General features: G+C 37.4%; 1 protein-coding gene and 1 long non-coding RNA gene across 25 annotated transcripts in view; one reads left to right on the top strand and one right to left on the bottom strand.

The window, feature by feature from the left end:
* Nucleotides 1-2,156, bottom strand: part of obsl1b (obscurin like cytoskeletal adaptor 1b) — a 30,311-nt gene extending 28,155 nt beyond the window's left edge. For all 24 annotated transcript variants that reach the window (XM_079617896.1, XM_079617897.1, XM_079617888.1 and 21 more), the window contains exon 1: nt 1,845-2,156. The gene's annotated coding sequence lies outside the window, so the exon portion shown is untranslated. The remainder of the gene's footprint in view (nt 1-1,844) is intronic.
* The window catches only part of LOC307001429, a 41,913-nt gene extending 29,669 nt beyond the window's left edge, over nt 1-12,244 (top strand). The window contains exon 3 of the long non-coding RNA XR_013798240.1: nt 11,807-12,244. This is a non-coding gene — a long non-coding RNA (uncharacterized lncRNA). The remainder of the gene's footprint in view (nt 1-11,806) is intronic.
* The last annotated feature ends 3,547 nt before the right edge of the window (nt 12,245-15,791 follow it).

Raw genomic sequence — 15,791 nt, forward strand, 5'->3', positions numbered from 1 at the left:
TTACAAAAGTAATATAGTTCACTCTTAGTTAAAACTTTCAACAAGGAACACCTGACTTGACCTGTCATAGCAATAATTGTCTGTTAACAGTATTTTTTCTCTCATATCTTCTCGGAAAATTAGAAAAATTGATGTCAAACTTTTCATGTCCCAATAATTTTGGAAGACTGCATAAGCCAATCTCAAATCTTCAACAATCCGCTGAAGTATACAGACTGATCAAAAACGAATTGTTGAGTTTGGGTGATGGTTATGTGCACTAGTGCGATTTGATAGTGTGGGCTCTCCCCCGAGAGCAAGGATACTATTACACTAGAGTACTTGATGCCCAGAACTTTCTTAGAAATTATGCCTTGTGTGAGAAGAGCTCTAGAGGTGTACTATCTTTTAGCCCTATTGCAACAGCGGCCACAACACATAACTAACACAGCTGGTGCTGTATTTCAATGGGAAAGTGCTTTATATAGTCTGCCCTAAATAAAGACCTGTGAGAGGGCATGTGTCAGGTATCACAAAGCACACCACATAACACGCGTGCACATACAACACAGGTCTCGCACACTCACGCAGGACACACCCCATGGGGACCTCTCAGTCAAAATACGCTATGCCTCTCTCACCCCTTTTAGCAAATGTTACAAATTTCGCTGTTAAATGTCATTGTCAAAATTAGTTTGTTTGTCAGCCGTTTCAGGAAAGAAACACTTGCTCTGTACTATTAAGTGATATCTTCCTCTGAAAATATCTGTTGCATATGAAGTAATCCAGATCGTGTTGGTTTAATATGGCCTCATGATTTATTTTTTTTAAATGTGTGGCGTCTCAGTTTCAATCATGCAGCAAGTTTGGCCTCTGGGGTGTACGAGGGGGATGTTTATTCGCTAGGGCTGGTTTATCTGTTTTAGGATGGCATAGCACATGAATCGCTAGTCTTGGGAATCTATGACTCACAGCTAACTTCAGGAAAACGATCCGGTTATAAGTATCCTCCTCAGAACCTTAAACGTCTCATCATGCTACACATATAAGTTTGCTACGCTACAAACAAGACAACAAAACATGATATATGTAACACGTAAACTACTGTAACACTTCATTTTGATGGTCCCTTTTGAACATTATGTTGACTACGTATAAGTAACATTGCCAACAAACTCCCATTAGAGTATTAGTCTGCTTAATTTCTGCTAACTCTTTATTGTGATTGTCATCCAACAGACATTCTACTGACTATAAGTAACTTTGTAACTACATGTCAACTAACTCCCATTAGAGTATTATTAGTAGACTGTCTGTTTAATATCTGCTAACTCTTTATTGTGATGGTCCTCCAACAGACATTCTACTGACTATAAGTAACTTTGCAACTACTGTACATGTCAACTTATTATAACCCTACAAGTCTACCAATACTCTATTAACACTCTAATAAGAGTTAGTACACATGTAGGTGCAACATTACTTCTAGTCAACAGAATGTGTTAAAGGGACCAGCAAAATAAAGTGAAACCAAACTACCTTATAAGAATCTCCCTACATTTGAAGAGCTTTAAACACTAATTCTATTAGTATACTGCAAACTGTATATTTTCTTTAAAAAAACAACAGGTGTTCAGATGTTCCACAATGGAATCAATATTGAAGAACACATATCAAGAAGAAAGGAAAAGCAGATATTCTTATTGTATCTCCAACTGTTAAAGGTTGTATAACATCAACAATCTAGATCAGGAATTTCCCCTAGGACTTTAAAAGGAGATTAACCTCCTGTTTGTGCTCCTAATTTAATTAGACTGACCTTTGACCTCAGGGAAACTGCACTTTGTAACATTAACATATCCTACCTCTCTTCAGTCCTCAGAGACAAATGTCAATATACATTCCTCGGCAACCAGCTTCTCCTGCTTCACTGGCCCTCACTTTCCAGCTCTAGTTTTTTTTTTTTTTTTTACAGAATAATCCTTTTCCACTTCGGTAACTTTGTTGCGGTATGTTCTCCTCATTAACATCTAGTCAGTGTCACCTGCCCATTTTGTCAAGGCTTTTAAGTGCCCCTTTTAAGAAGGTTTTAGCCTTATCAGACAGCTTTCCTTTGAACACTCCAGCAGTCCCACGATCTCTGTGGCGTTTAGTCCTGAGACACCCCTAGTGTTATTGTTCGTAGAAGACTGTTAAATGCTTTTGCAGCTGCTGCTGTCCCCTAAAAATACTGGCAGCCTCGATGACAGCAGTGAAGATAAGTCAGGCTCTCCATTCACTTGCTCGCAGTGGCTAAAGATAGGTTGGATTGCTCGTCCTGGGCAGATTGCTTGACTTACTTGAGACCTTGCAATAAAATCTAAGGAGAAGGGCAGCAGCCTTCTGGCCTCCTGAAAACTTTCAGCATTTAGTTGAATGTTCAGAACCTTTTGTTTATGGCAGCAGTGTCAGCGTAGTCACCTGAAGGCATTCAGAAACCGCAGAGGATTCCTGGTAATGGTCATAATTTTATGGGATCTGTCATCAGCCTTAGTAGATATGTAGCCCTGCAAATGATTTAGGCAAGTATGCTGATCACACGTACTCTGTTTAAAAACAACGACAACAACATATGATGTAAATGGCGTTGTGTCTGTGGTGTTATTTTGAAATGCATTATGCATTTCATTGTCAGAGAAGGTACAGCAAAGTGTCCGTAATTATGCTCAGCAACTGTGAAAATGCCTCTTGCGGAAAACATCTAAAAACGAAGCGTTCAAAGAAAAGATCCAGCGGGGTGCTGCGTGCACGTGTGGTAAGGCTTATGAATGTGTGAGGGTGAACACAGAGAGCAGTGACCCCTCAGCTGTTTAGAGTCTCACGTCTCACAGGCTCAACGCTGTCTCCTCTGATTTCAGCCATTGGAAGTAATCTGATCTTACCCTGAACCCTGAAACCAGCATCCTGGCAATGAAACGGTTTGTTCAAGCCACTTTGTGAAAACCTGCAGGGATTAGCGGTCCTGTTTTTGAAACTTCTAAATTCCCCCAGCTGCTAAAGAAGATATTAGCAAGTGCATCGTTTCTTTGTGTTGCAACCTGTTGCAATAAGGACTCTGCAAAATGAATAATAGTAAGAACAACACTGAGAGTCTGTTAATAGCTATGCTTTGCTGATAAAGACCCAGTGAAAGAGCAAGACGACCTCAGTTGTCTCCCGTGTCGACATTTTCTGTCGAAACCGGAAGTTTGGGTAAAAGCTTTAGTTTTGTTAGATAGTAATATGATTTGCTGCAAGATGTAGGTGTATGAGGGGGAAAGAGTAAGATGTTCTCATTCATGAGACATGAATATGTGGTTGGACATATAAAGAAAAAAAGACTAGTTTTTGGGATTGACAACTGCATTTACCAGTCTGGAAATGTCCCGTTTAAACAAGTCAAGCCCATATTCTCTTACCAGTAACCACAGCAACAGTGATCAAAGTAATATTGTTACGTACCCTGCAATTATTAAAGGGGTATTGGGAATAACATTAAATGTCGGAGTTTTACTTCGTACCAATGTAAATGCAAGCAAAGAATACAACAGCTCTCAAGGCAATCAACACGTATTTATTTACAAAAATAAATGGGAAGAATCCATAAACCAACCAAAAAAATGGCGATGTCCATCAAAGTGAAGTCTTATTATTATTGATATGACAAGAGTCCGATCGAATCCGTCAAATCTTCATTAACTGACAGCAGCTTTTATATCTGGAGCATTTGTGCTGCGCGTAGAACACAAAACTGATGGGTGCAGTGCAGCTCCGGTGGAGAACAGTGACTGTTACCTAAAACCTTCAGATGACACACAGCTCATGTATACGTTGCTGTAAGTTACATAAAGCGAACCTGAAAGTGCATCTCTGGAGAGCACTATAATGGCTCGCTCCTTCCCTCTGCTGGCAGGATAACAGCTGTCATTATCCAGTTATCTTACTTTACATGCCGTTTTAACAATTTTGTCTGAAACCTTTTCGTTTTACCTCATGATTCTACCAAAGTAATAAAATCTGAATCTGCCTATGATGTTTCTTTCCCATAATAATCTGTTTGCTGGTTATCAAACTGAGCTGAAATTGTCACAAAGTTCTTTTGTAACTGAGTAGAGGTAGTCTAATTTAGCAAAGTGTCGTCATTGCTTTATAAGCGTCTTTCTTCTGACTGGCTCAGACATGTTGTAAGATCTTGGCTGCTTGCCTGCCAGAACTATCCAAACGTATTTCTAGGCATTTGTTTACAAAGGTGGCCACTGGTCCGACAAGTGATATCTCCTTCTCATAGAAAACTGGTTTATCTGTGGTAACCAAGCATATGATAGATAGAGGCACGAAGACAAAGATGTGTAAAAAAGTGTAAACCATCTCTACTCAAAATGTTGTAAATGGTTTAAATCTGAGCTCCCCCAAAGAGGGAATGTGCCAATAAACAATGACCCATGAATACTGGGCATTTATTTACATTATTGAGCACATATATAGAATTATACAAATTAAAATGATTAAAAATTCACATAAATAAGAAAATATTCACACACACACACACACACACACACAGTATGTATTACTTTATCATTGTATCATTACTTTATGATTATGCAAAAATTGTGGAAATATTATTGTGCAAATAGTACATCAAATAGTAGTGAAATTAGTCAGCCATTTTATTCCAAAAAATTATTGAAGAACAAATATTTTTTTAATGTGGTGTAAATGGTATTTGTTTAAATAATCACAAAAATGTGTTACTGTAGAAATTAAACGAATATGTGAAGTGTTTCTTTTCTAAAAGTCCTCTAGAAAAAAGCTATTGTTTGCCCCGGTATGAAATGACACAATATGCAGTGGGCTGGTTTTCACTGGTGTAAATTATCTGATTAAAGACTCTTTTTTACGTTTCAAGGGCTGGAATAAGCTGAAAAACTACTAAACCTAAAGCACAGATAGTTTCCCCAGGTTCCAAATACTTTCTCAGCCTCTTGAAACATGAATGGACATGAATGATGAATGTGTATGTGCAGCACATATTTAGCAGAGGATTCTCCAGGGATGTCAGAATACCAAGAAACTCTGATTATTTGTGAAATGCATGTCTCTCTCATTCTTTGCACTTCTGTGTTGCAGGTGAACAGGTTTGACTTTTACATTGTTCATCACGCTGTCTGAAAGAATGTTCTAGGTGACATGCTGAAATGGAGATCTCTTCAGGTAACTGAAGAAAAATGCGTTTGTGTTGTTTTTGGAGGTCTATTAATGTGGTTGTTTCTTTTGCTGTCACTTCAGTTGGTTTATGCATTTCAGACAATGGTAAGTTAAGAAAACATACGGCCGGTTTCCGACAGCGTTTACCTGTGTATCACTAAGTCAGAGTGACGTAAACCTGGCATGACCTCTCAGTTTCCATAGGTGCAAAGCTATTTGTTTTTCCTACAGCAACCTCACTTTTTCCTCATGATTTAAAATTGAGCCTGGCAAGTCTATTCCTACAACCTCACTGATTTACAGCAGAGCCAAGCTATCATTTAATATTACTACCTCTGTAAATCCTAAAATTAATCCTGTTCTACTGCTGTGTTGAAAGAAAACAGGCAGGTGATGCATATATATCAGATAATTTCATGGCCCTGGCAACGGCTACGAACGAATTCACACAAGGTTTAGAATGCTGCCTGGATGCTAAAGGTGTGTGTGTGTGTGTGTGTGTGTGTGTGTGTGTGTGTGTGTGTGTGTGTGTGTGTGTGTGTGTGTGTTTGGGAGGTTGTCTGACTGAGCTGACTCATTACAAACTGTCTGCCTAAATACTTATTTGTTTAAACATGTTCACAATTAAAGCACAGACTGTTTAATCTGAATACAGTCTAATGTTTTAATGCAATGTGGATAAAGTAGGCCAGTTTGTTCACAAATGAAGAATTGATACTCCTGCAATTCTTTCGGCAACCACTATGTGGTGACAAAGAATCAGAGAATCTATGCATACTTGCCAGACTTGAAGTCCTTACTTGCATACTTGCATTGACTTTGATTCTTTCATTTATTTCTAATTTCATTGTTGATTGTTTTAAAGGAGACATTGTCAAAAAATATTTTTCTTTAAATTATCCTTAATTTATCTATCTATCTATCTATCTATCTATCTATCTATCTATCTATCTATCTATCTATCTATCTATCTATCTATCTATCTATCTATCTATCTATCTATCTGTCTGTCTGTCTGTCTGTCTGTCTGTCTGTCTGTCTGTCTGTCTGTCTGTCTGTCTATCGAATTGAATTCTGTTTGCATACTTGATCATTATTTTACTGTTTATCACTTTAAAGCTGCTTTGAAACAATCAGTATTGTATTTTATGAATAATCGTTATGAATAAAGGTGACTTAACTTGACTTCAGTATAGGTGCCAATGGCTTCATCCCTTAGATATGGAAAATGACCTCAATGGAAGGTGTCAGGAATTCTGATGGCCTTGTGAGACCTGGACAGCACTAACTGCTTGCCTCCAGGCATGAGAGTTGAGGTATAGGGTGGTAGCTGAAGGTATGCTGGCCTACATGTGTGAACAAGGCAGTCAGCAGGAGCACCTGGAACCAAATTATGCAGATTCCAATCAGGTGCTTCCATCGAGAGTGTACGTGATCTTTTGTCCTGTTTTCTGTTGAATATTTTGTTGAAATCACAATAATTCTCTATTTCTCTTTTGAGTTCTAGTTTTGTGCCTCACAAGCGTTTTCCGTTTTAGTGTTGTTGCTCTGAAAATGAATCAGAAATGGTTTGCGATTCTTGTCAGCTACCCATTGGCTTGAAATGATAAAGTGACAAGTAATAAACACTCCCATGTAATGTCAGGTTGGCCCTCAAGTAAAAACCGACATGACATTCAATTGCTTTGTTGCGATTACAGTGGCGTTGTGTTGAGTTGCCCAAACCAAAATGTCAATTTGTCCCAAAATCTCACTGTATATTAAAAATAAAATAGGCTCTTTTTGGCTGTAAATGATCTGTGATGTTGTGCTTGCTAAATACTTGGTGTTTTTCCTGGTTAGTGACAATAGCTGAAGAGCAGGTGGTGTTATTTCTAAAATGATAAATAGCCTATACATATTTATTTTCTATCATCTTTCTATACTTAATCAGAGAGAAGAACGAAACCAAGCAGGAAGTGGAATTTTGAAAGCCAGACTCAAGTGTATTTCTAATTTTATATAGCACATAATTTAAAGGAACACATCGACTTTTGGGACTTTAGCTTATTCACCGTATCCCCCAGAGTTAGATAAGTCCATACATACTCTTTTCATCTCCGTGCGTGCCGTAACTCTGTTTGATGCACCCACTGCTAGCCTAGCTTAGCACAAAGACTGGAGGTAAACAGCTCCAGCTAGCATACTGCTCCCAATAAGCCCCGCGGTGAGGAGGACAGAGTTCGCTCAGAGTGTTGCACTAATCACTCCGCCCAAGTAGCAGTGCTTTGCCTTCTGAGAATATAGTTCCCAGTATGCATAATGCTCCTGCTTATTGGGAGCAGTATGCTAGCTGGAGCCGTTTACCTCCAGTCTTTGTGCTATGCTAGGCTAGCGGTGGGTGCGTCAAACAGAGTTACGGCATGCACGGAGATGAAAAGGGTATGTATGGACTTATCTAACTCTGGGGGATACGGTGAATAATCTAAAGTCTCAAAAAGTCGGCGTGTTCCTTTAATAACACCTGCACAATCTTGTTCTTGAGGCACAATGTAGTTCTTGTTTCAGAATCTTTGGCATTATGTTAATACCCAAAACGAGTTGAGTTAATGAGAGAGTTTTTGGAAACCTTTGTCATACATTAAACAGCGGCAAGCTGTATTGGTGCTTATCTCGTCTGAACTTCATGCAGCTACTAGATTTATACACCTACCCAACCTGGGGCAAGAGGCCCCTCGTCCTGATTCCATAATCAGATAACAGGATTCTTTCATGCGTGACATTGTTAGCCATTGCCTCACCCAAATAGCTAAAAGTGTTGCCTAGATCCATAGTTTGAGAGACAAAATTCTCATGCATAAGATATAAATGTACAAAAAATGCAGAGATAAATATTTGAAGTCTAATTACACTGCTCTCTTTTCAATTCTGATTGGTCAGTATTTTAATTGATTATTTAGTGAAATGACCATTCGTTTAATGGACCACAATCCCTGTCAACCGATTTCATATTAAGCTGTGCTAGTCTCTCATATCACTCCACCGTCTCTTTCTTTTCGTATAATTTCAAACTCATATTCGTGTTTCATGTCCATTTATTCATTTATTTGGGAAGTACTTCTGTAACACGATGAAATAATGTACCATAGCTTTGCATCAGGTTTATTATGCGATAATGCATAGCTGAATGTACACCTTTCAAGCACACCTGTTGTCTTTTATTCTCAGCAAGGTTGCATTTACTTGATCAAAAATACAGTAGAACTGTAATATTGTGAAATATGATTACAATTTAAATGATCTGTTATCTATTTTAAAAATGTATTTAATTACTGTGATGCAAAGTTGAATTTTCAGCATCATTACTCCAGTCTTCAGTGTCACATGATCCTTCAGAAATCATTCTAATATGCTGATTTGTTGCTCAAGAAACATTTCTTATTGTTATCAATTTTAAAAGCATTTGTGCTGCTTATTTTTGTTAAAACTGATACATTTTCTCAGGATTCTTTGATGAATGGACAGTTCAGAATAGCGTTAATTTAAAAAAAAGTATTTTCTGTCACATTTGATCAGTTTAATAAAATAAAAATAAAATAAAATAAATAATAAAATAAAAATCCTACGGACAACTTTTGAACATTTTGAACGTTTACGTTTAGTCCTGAGGGATTTTCTGCTAATACTACATGAATACACAATATTGCTAAAAGTTATGTCAGACAAAAAAAAAAGCAGCTTTCAAACAATTTGACCCATTGTTCTGCGTCAAGTCCTAACTGTGGCAAAACACCACCAATCCGAATTCCTGGAGAATAAAGCAGCATACACGGATCAGTCATCAGCTCCAATGTCATATTAGTGGAATTTGAATCACTATTCTAAAAGTTAAAATATGAAATCCACTCTTGACAGAAAAAACAATCCACAACTAGACCAGACACATTCATCTCCAAACAGAAGAGTCTTTGATTGACGTTCACAAATAGAATGAATTCAAAGGGTCTATATGAAACAGAACTGCAGATTATTTCAACACAACAGCAGCACATTATAAATCAAGAGGGAAATGACTGGAGCTTAGCTGGAGGACATGGATGAGCACAATGAAGCACTTTTTTGAGCAAAATGGACAAGATAGAGACATTCAGTCATCAGGCAGAAATCTACTGCAATGTGGATCTTAACCGCTATTTGACAAGTGGAACAAAATGATCTTAGAAGATCCTGTTTGTTCTTTGACGCACAATAGTTTGCTGTAATCACATTTATGTCCTATTTGAGTGTGTGAAGTTGAAACACATTTAGGTGTGTGTCGTGTTGCTCATTTAAGTCGAGATAGTTTGTTTTTTGATCTCATCTCTTGATACACGATCCTTCAACAATGAAAGCCAAATTAAAGTAGTTTAGAGTTTGCTTTAATTTTACTATTTTTATTGAGTTAATGAAAACAGTATAAGTTGTTTATAGTTGTAATCACACACGTGCATAAAAAGTCGAATGAACTTTCTTGAGACATGCCCTTAATAGAAAAATGTATTCCAGGTGTATAGCCGAGATGCACACTTTTTTTTATTTTTATGATTTTGTACTATTTTCCCATGAAGTTTGCCACTAATGCCCAGGCTGGGAAAGAACTGCTTTTCTTCTCAGCCAGTGAACTGCGAAATGACTGATAATTGTGAAAAAATGCTGTCTTGGCTCTAAGAGTTTATGTCTTGTGAAAGGCTATCTAGTTGTGTATTTGAGCAATTCTGAACCTAAGTCTATTGATTAGATTTCTAACCTTTTTATTTATTTATTTTGTAAACTAAACTTACAGGCCTTTGGTCTTCGAATGTTGTTTACCTGGATTCTTCCATCTGTGAAACAAATCTGCTTTCCTTAATGTTTGCTGCCAAAAATACGTTGTTCATATTTTTTTCTAGATCTAAAGTCCTTCTTGAAATCAAAATTAGTCTACATGTTCCTGACGTAGAAAGCATCTTTTTTCAATTGACAGAAAACACACTATGAAATCCAGATGGTATTGCATTTATTCAAAGAATAAAACTTTCTTCTATGGAACACAAATGGTGAAAATGTGAAGACTGTCCTGGTTGCTCTTTTCCATATGCCATATTTTCCAGCATTTCAAGGCACCGTAATATAATTTGAGTGGGAATACACGGGATTCTACACGGTGAGACACGGGAATATTTTTCAGTGAATTAACATATGGACTACTTTTATTATTATTCTCTAATAATTACTTTGGAGCTTGACAGCAATGGCCCCCATTCAATGTTTGCCCAGTATCTGCCATGATGTAAGTTATGTTGTTTTCCACATAAATATAGCCTTCAAACACAATATCTGACATTTCAAAATAGAGTGCAGAAATCAGTAGCATTGTTACGAATGAGGTCACATAATCAAACATAAAACAAAGGCAAGAAACTGGAACCAAGAACATCGACAAGAAACATCCAAGACTAGGCAAACATGAGGGCTTAGGCCCCGTTTACACGTACATGGTTATTTAGAAAAACAGAGACATTTCCCTTCTTTTGTGCCCTTCGTTTACACGCAAACGGAGAATTCGCCTCTGAAAACGACTCTTTCTAAAAACTCCGGCCAGAGTGGAGATTTTGGAAAACTTTGTTTGCACGTTTGCATGTAAACTGAGAAAAACTGAGTTTTAGGCAGCCGACGTCACAGTATGTGACTATTTTCGGGATTCTGATTGGCTAACGTGGGCTTGAGCTTCTCGTTACACTGCCACCTACAGGTTTGGCATGCTCTTGATGGCATATACACGGGTCCGTGTAAGCGAAACGTTTTCTGAAAACTGACAGGTGTGCACAATGTTATTTTTGAAAACGGAGAGGCGTGAAATGTCCGTTTATGAAAATAGCCGTCCATGTGTAAACGTAGCCTTAAATACACAAGACTAACGACTAGACAAGGGACACCTGTGAACAATTAAACAATGAACCAATAACAACATGACTCATCAGACAAAGGAACACATGGCAGGATCACATGACTAGAACAAGGGATCACATGACATACATGAAACAGGAAAAAGGAACAAAACCCAAACCGTGACAAGCATCTTACTTAAAGTCTTTATGTATAATGTATTATAATGCATTAACTATGCCTTGTAATGAACCCTATGCTTTGTATGATCCCATGAATAATTATAACTACTGTTATAATACATTGTTACATCTTTATAATGTATTTTAATTTTGGTTACAAATATTTATGAAATTATATAATGATTTAGAATGTACAATAGGAAAAAGTTTATAATGCATTATACTTAAAGGCTTTAAGTAAAGTGTTACCAAAAAAATAATTGTCAAATTATAGAAAATAATATACTGTGTGAGATCACAAATTCAAACTGTATAACAATATAACATTCAACTTTAATGTGTTCACAGTTATCTCACAACACTCATATTATCATGTTCATTTTTGTCCTCTTACTATTTAAAGTACATTTCAGTGTCCTATATTTCAGTGAAATGTTTAAAGCAATATAGCACAGATGATTATGGTGATGCGATGCTTAATATTCAACATTTTCCTATATGTATTTACATTTATCTTAATGCATTCTTTGCTTTTATAGGAATGCAAAGCTCACCAGGGCTGTGAACGTGTTTCAACAGCAGCCCGCAAGCTTCTGATCCCAGCGTTGGCTCCAGAGGCAGTGACTGAAGTCCGCTAGCATCAGACTCCTCTGCGATCCTCCCCATCCTCCACAGTGAGAGGTTACTCATGGTGCAGAGTGCTCGTAATGAGAACATGCTGGAGATCCTTTGATGAGGTGGCCTTGTGTGTGCCAGTGGGTGTTCCTGAAGTCGTAGGTGTGTGTGTGTGTGTGTCTGTTCCCACTTCCTCTCTTGTTGACCCACTGTTCCCAAGAAAGCTGACCTGACTGGGAAAACAAAAGCTGCACTCTCATTGACCCACTTCACCCTGCTGCAATAAATCTGATTGGGCGACGCATTCTTTTACCTCACATTTGTTGTAAAGAATGTGCGCTCTGGGTTCAACTTGAAAAAAACGGAAATATTTTGTGATCACTCTTTAAAGGGTCTTTGTTTGATATTATACTATGTCTAGAAGCATGTTTGCCCAAAGTGCTCATGAATGAGCATTTGCGATCGGTAAGAATCTGAAGAATTATCATGTCGTGAGCTCATTGGACACATCTTATCTGGTTTCGGATTTTATGAGTCCTTTCTAACTGACAGCATACCAGACAGTGACAGACATATTTGAGGAGTGATTAACTTTTATGTGTGAGAAGCACTCTGCTCACAATGGACTTGCACCTTATCCGTTGCATTGCACAAGTACACCACGTAACCCCAAGTTAAAACTGCACTCCGGGTCATGCTTCGCTCAAGAGCGCTGGTGACAAGTTCATCGGGAAGACAAATTAGGGCTGGAAGCATAGGAGGAACTCTGCACACATTCAGAATTGTTCCTAGTCAGAGACAGCATCAGATTTGTTTCTCTTTTGATGACCCTTTTTCTCAAACTTTCCTCAGTACAAACAAAGTATCTTAAGTTTCCCATGTGAAAATACGGTCTCATATTCAAGGTTAACATGCAGAGACAGTCTAAGCTATTTACTGTAGGTTATCAAAACATTGCTCTGCAACATTGACTCAACCAATGGTGTGAGTTTGCAGCGGGACTGTCCCCTTGGTTGACCAATGGTGGATTGAGAGATGTTTAGGAAACCTGTTTACAATTTTTGTCCTTATTTCTGCAAATCCGTCTGGTGATGCCAAATGTATACATTTTTTGCACCACATGTGTTGTCAAACAAAATGTGCAATCTGTTCAGTGAATGAAAGAGAGAGCGTAAATGTTTTTGACTTTTAGTTTGGTGCTGTTTACACACTTTTAATACATTAAAAATAACATTTAAGAAGTATGCAAAACAACATTCAGCTTCATCAAAGAAATCCAAAAGTTTTTTTTCTTCCTCACACAGATTTCTGCAGTCTTTTAGATAAAGCCATATGACTAACAATATTTTTTCTTCATACGTAGTTGCTCTGTTTACACAAAATTCAAAACATCAATAGTTTTTTCACAAGTAATTTTTAATTAACTAGAGTTATTAAAAAAATTATTAAAATGTACAATTTTGAATTTTGTAGATTTACTTAGTATTTTTTTTTCAAGTATGTTGTCTTTTATTCTTTCTCTCAACTTTGAACTTATTTCTTTCAAGAAAAAAAATCTAATCGCTCATCCATGAAGCTGCAATATTCAATTTAAAGGGGATGGTAAAATGCCATTTTCACAAGATGTAAAATAAATCTCTGATGTCCCCAGAGTGTGTGTGAAGTTTGAGCACAAAATACCCCACAGATATTTTTATAAAGCATGTTAAAGTTGTCACTTTTTGAGGGTTTGCAAAAACGCACCGTTTTGTGCCTTTAAATGCAAATGAGCTTCTGCAGAGGGCGGTGTTTTAAGAGCTTGTGTGTGTGTGTGTGTGTGTGTGTGTGTTAGCAGCTGTGATTACCTCACGCAGACACAATAAAATGACAGAAACTGTTCTGTCTTTAAAGGGCACCTATTATGACATTTAAAATGTTCCTAATGTTGTTGGGAGTCCCTAACAACAGTTTTACGTGCATGCAATGTCAAAAAACACTTTTGTTTTCGTATAATATGCATTTATTTTTACCTGATTTGCTCACCGACTCCCAAATGATTCGTTCAACGACTCATTTTTCCAAACCCCTCCTTTGCGCGACGCTAATCTGCTATTGGTCAGATGACCCAACAGTGTTTTCAGAGATAATACTTATTGTTTAACACGGAGTACAATGATGCTTTTATCAATTAAATTGTGTTATAATAATGATTATAGTCCACTGCTTTGTAGTTTGTAGTAAAAAACTAAAAATAAGATAAAGAATTTAATGTTATGTATGTTAGCGAGCATAGCCCAGAGTTCATATTGTAAAAGCACAATCAGTCTTTGTTTGCGTTAGCCCGATGCATAAACATAACGTTTTTACAAAAAAAAAAAAATGCAGTTACGTTACTACGAGGTATTACTCTATTCTTTAAGACAACTCCGAAAACAACGACAAACACTTCACATATCTCAATACAATTGCCATTGAAGACTTAGAAGCTAAACGGTGCTTACACATCAAACAAAATAATAATTAAGCATGCTAAACATAAAAGCAACAATTATTAATAACACTTACAGGTTGTGATACGGAGGAGGAAGCTGATGCAAATACACTTAGAAATGAACCTTCCTTCAATATCAGCCGGCTCGCGAATCCAAGTTTGATTGCATTTAAAAAGCAATCGTCTTCAAAATGGCGCGAGCAAAGCACAAGGCTCGGACTATATACTTCTGTGGTATAGTTGTATGAATTGTAGCCACTTAGTCTTCAAATGCTCCTCCTTGGGCAGATGAAAAAAGTTGGCATTTGAGCCGCACTTCAGAACACAGCGTCTCGTCGCCATGATGTTTTCAAGTTTTCCCTGCTGGCCTTGGAGCGCAATAAGTGGGCGTATCGTATTCAAATAACTTTACAAGTTGACGTCATCTAGTCAGAGAAAAAGCTTCGGTCTTCTAACGATTCATAAAAATGACTCCGAGTCGACTCTTACTTTTGAAAGACAATAACTTTATATACGGTGCACTTTCATATTTCAAACTTTGCAGGATGTTTTTGTTCACTTAGATCTATGTTACACACTACATGAAAGGTACATTTCAAAATTCCATAATAGGTGCCCTTTAATGTTTAAACGGAGTCAGACAAAGATGGAGAGACTCAAGAAGAAGTGACAACATGTAGAATGCAACAGGATGTCGCTGAATGGTAGTTGATGAATTTATGTTGCTGATGTGGAGTTAACTATCTTCAATTAGGATATTCTGTCATGATAATCTATAAATCGCTCGTATAGGAACTGTTGTGAGATGCACACAGAGTGACTTTCTATTGCATGTGAAAAGATGGATGCTAAAGTTTGAGCTGGCTCACAAATGTACTCTTATACAACAACTTTTCTCTTCTCAACATGGACATTTTAGGGTTGCTGATGTCACTAACCCCGGAGGAATGTCATGTAACGTTAGTCCCTACCAGCCGTTTGTTGTAGTCCTTTTCTTTAAAAGCAAATATCTTCCTTTGCTTTGAACTTTGAGCGTTGTAACTTTGCAGATGTTGTTTATGCTCAAACAGCAACATTACACACTAACTAAAGTTAGAAAAGTGAAATAATACTTTACCACCCCTTTAAAAATATGTTCAATTTGTACTAGTACTTCTAGACCAGGAAAAAAAAACTAAAGCATCTATTGATGTCTCAAGAAAACTGTGGCCCATATCAAGATAACAAAAAAAGTTAAGTTCTTAAGAAAACAACTTTCTGCTAAAACTGCTATTTGAAAGTCATGAGAAAAGTTAAAAAGTTAGTACAAGAGAACAAGACAATAATTCAAAAACAAAACGAACAAAGCATGGTCTCCTAGGGTTTCCATTGCCATCGAGAGCGCATGGCGTCACAGGGGTCAGGTGGGTTGCGTCGGTAGGCTTTAGGACCCAGAGGTG

This window comes from Phoxinus phoxinus (genome assembly GCF_949152265.1).
Source record: "Phoxinus phoxinus genome assembly, chromosome: 7".
Classification (NCBI taxonomy): domain Eukaryota; kingdom Metazoa; phylum Chordata; class Actinopteri; order Cypriniformes; family Leuciscidae; genus Phoxinus; species Phoxinus phoxinus.